The 3,683-nt window shown below is 37.6% G+C and overlaps 1 pseudogene; it reads right to left on the bottom strand.

Moving 5' to 3' along the window:
• Positions 1-3,000: 3,000 nt before the first annotated feature.
• On the bottom strand, positions 3,001-3,261 carry LOC144256272 (small integral membrane protein 10-like protein 1; annotated as a pseudogene).
• Positions 3,262-3,683: the final 422 nt, after the last annotated feature.

Genomic DNA, 3,683 nt, shown 5'->3' with positions numbered 1-3,683 from the left:
GAGAGAAAGCAATCCTGCAAGGCTGCACACTCCATGATTCTAACTACATCATACTCTGTAAAATACCATACTGAGGACAGTGAAAAGATCAGTGGTTCTCAGAGTGAAGGAGGCTGGGGAGGGATGGACAGCAGGCATAGAGAAACTTCAGGAGAGAGAATTAATTCTGTATGATGCTATGGTGATGATACATGACATTATGTTTGCTAAAACCCACAGAGTGTACACCATGAAGACTGAACTCTATGAAAACTATGGATAGTAGTTAATAGCAGTGTGTCAGTATTGGTTCATGATCTGGGCAAATTTACTGCCCTGTCATAAGGGTCAATTACAAGGTATAAGGTGTAGGGGAAGCAGGTCCAGGTTAACTCTGGGCTTTCTTTCTGTATTTCAGTAAATTTAAAACTGCTCTACAACATAAAGCTAATTGACTAGAACATACCAAATTGTATTGTCAAATTATGTGGCAAGGATATGACAACATCCAAAATAGCAAACATTTACATTAAAAAATCATACAATACTTGAAATAAAAAACCTGGTGGATAGATTAAATGGTACATTAGACCATATGCAAAGAGAATTAGTAAATTGGAATATGGAGTTAAAGAAATCAATCAATGTATAGCACAAAAGCAGAAAGATAGAGAAGTGAAGGTGTCATTGATGGAGTGGTGGGGAAGATAATCCTTATTTGGAAAGAGTATTCTGGGAGAAGTGGGACTATACCAAGCAATGATAGATAGAATTATTTCAGACCTGCTGAAAAGCAAAATCTGGGCACTCGGGAGGCCCAATACAACTGTAGAAGAATAAATAGAAATCTGCTTCTGGACACACCAACAGAGGTACAGCATTGAATCCAATCAGGTAACCTTAAAGCACTGAGAAAAGATAAATAGCCCTCTAAAATTTTCTAACCAATGAAACTACTGTTCTATAAAGGGGATAAAATAGAGATACTCTTAACAAAATATAAACATAAGAAGGCTTAGTACCCACAAAAGCTCAGGATATTTTTCTTTTTTTGAGGAGGGTTGAACTTAAGGGCACTTGGCCACTTAACCACATCCTCAGCCCTATTTTGTATTTTATTTAGAGACAGGGTCTCACTGAGTTGCTTAGTGCCTCAATTTTGCTGAAGCTGGCTTTGAACTTGCAATCCTCCTGTCTCAGCCTCCAGAACTGTGGGGATTACAGTACCACAGAGACTGACTCAGGACATTCTTAATGAAGGCCAGATGCATGTCTGGAAAAACAGGAGGGAGTCCAAGGCCACAGAATAACAGGGACACATGTCATGTATTATGGTGATATAAAGTGATAAATTTCTAAATTAGGTATTTATAACAATTAATAAAAATAGAACTGAATTAAGTAAGAGCAAATAAGTTCCAAGATTCTACGTATTATTCAAAGAGAGATAAAGTAATATGACTTTCAGTTTCACAGTTTTGAATATGCATTTTAAACTATCTAGTATTATTTCTAAAAGAAATAAAGTATATAACTTCAAATTACTAAAAAGGAAGATCAAGAAAGCAACAATGGAAATTGTGTCAAAAGAAACAAAAAATAAAAAAAGTAAAAATGTACAAAGTTAGATGTAAATTTCAACATTTTCAATATTTCAACATTTCAACATTTTAGTTCTGTCATATAGAGAACTAAATGATTCTCAAATAGAAATGGCATGAATATTCAAAAAAATTTCTATAAAAGACTCTTTGAAATAACTCTAATGAATAACTAGCAATAAATTCAGTGAAATTCAAAATTTTTGGAGAAAATAACAAAGTTTTATTGGAAGATACTATCAAAGAGCAAAATAAATGAAGAAACATTTTGCTGATACACAACGGCTTTTTTAAAAATGCAGTTGCAATATTTTTTGTAACTATTCATTTTTCCTTGTATTTATTAGTTTTGTTTTCTGGATTTTGAAAAGGCTCCAGACTAATAATTTATCTCCAGACTGTTTGAAAGTCTACATTCAAGTACACCAGTTACTCTTTTCAGTTTTTGTTTTAGAGGAGTCCTGCCTATAGTCTTCATCTTCAGGATTTCCTGTTGACTTCATGCTGTTCTCACCTCCCCCCATTAATAGTTATGTTTCTAGTTTACAAACCATGGCTACCTTGTAAGTAACAAAATATCTTCTTCTCCTTTCACATCAGACTGTGTCTCTTAACTCTCCCCCTTATTTGAACACCATAACCATTCCAATTATGCTTTCCTCCCTCCTATAACATTCCCACTTGTATTTTTACATAAAGAGTAATGACTTTCACATTCTATTCTCTAACAGTAATTAAGTATTTCCTTAAAAGGTGAAAAAACACACACAGAAATTGCATTATGATGGTAAAATATTATTCAATGATTAGCCAACTTTTATGCTGTTTGGATTTCCTTTTTGCAAATGTCGTGATGCCAATGCTGCTCACAGGGACGTCAAAGCAGAATGCATATTCTCACCCTTCCACCATTTGTTCAAAATCGTGCAGCATTTCATATTTATTGTTTGGAGGATGTTTTTTCTAAACAGTTTTGCTTTGTCCTTCACGTTGGATGAAAAAAAATATGCCTTCCACTTCATATTCTTAATATTATCGGCTTTTTCTTCAGCATGTTGCTAATAATCCACACCGGTATTCCCTAAGTTTACTGATCTCTTAGTTTTCACTCAGGCCAAGAATTTTTGCACACTCAATTTTTATTTCCTGAATAATTCAGTCTTCCTTTTTAATAACATTCTGTGCCCTTGTATTATATCCTGGAATTCGATCAGAGTTTAACAATACAAAGTTTCTGATTTTCTTCGGTTTTAGCCGAAGGTCTCAGTTCCCAGAATCCTATAGCCTCTTTTTCGTCACAGCAGGGGTCCTGCCATGGTCTAGGGATTGCAGGAGCACAGAGGGCAGGCGCCCAGTGCATCCAGGCCCCCTCCAAGATGTCCAAGCCCCTTGCTTGCCTGTTAACCAAGTTCCTGGGAAGCCTGGGAGTCAGTGACCATGCTGGCCACCCAAGGCCGGCGGTTTAGTCACTTTTCTAAATGTGTACGTGCAAACGGATGTTGAGGATCACCGAGCCTGCCATGTAGAACTATGGGAAATTCATCTGTAGCTGCCAGGCCAGCTCAAAGAAGGTGAGCAGGGTGCAAGAGAGCCCCTTGCAAAAGACTCCATAGGAGGTAGTGGCTGCTGCTGGGTTTGGGGCCTTGACAGCCAGGGACAGTGGAGCCGCCACAGGAGGCATCACTGGAGCCATAGACCCAATGCCCAGCACCTGGAACGGAGGTTCCTCCTAGGCTCTGCCAGCCCCAGAGCAATGACCAGGACCAAAGGTCCCAGATAGCAAAGAGGCCATGAGGCTCACAGGCGCCTCGCACTGTTTTGAGCATCTTAACAGATCCTCTGAAATATAAGAAAACTCTAGCATCAAACAAACAAAATCCATGGGATCACCAGAGGTTAATGAATTGATGGACCTTTGTAGCGGATTTCTTTATGTTTTTCTTGCCAAAGAGTGTCAATATGATGAAAAGTACAGTGAAAATAAAATGTACCTTATGTTTGCATAAAAACCTGAAAGAATGATGGAAAGGGTAACAGTGAACTTCTATACCCAAATGTATAAGCTACTTAAGGTGACGCAAAGTGAATTGTATCAAAAACTAG

The sequence above is a fragment of the Urocitellus parryii genome, chromosome 7, assembly GCF_045843805.1.
Source record: "Urocitellus parryii isolate mUroPar1 chromosome 7, mUroPar1.hap1, whole genome shotgun sequence".
Taxonomy (NCBI): Eukaryota; Metazoa; Chordata; class Mammalia; order Rodentia; family Sciuridae; genus Urocitellus; species Urocitellus parryii.
This window is presented reverse-complemented; position numbering and strand designations above follow the sequence as displayed.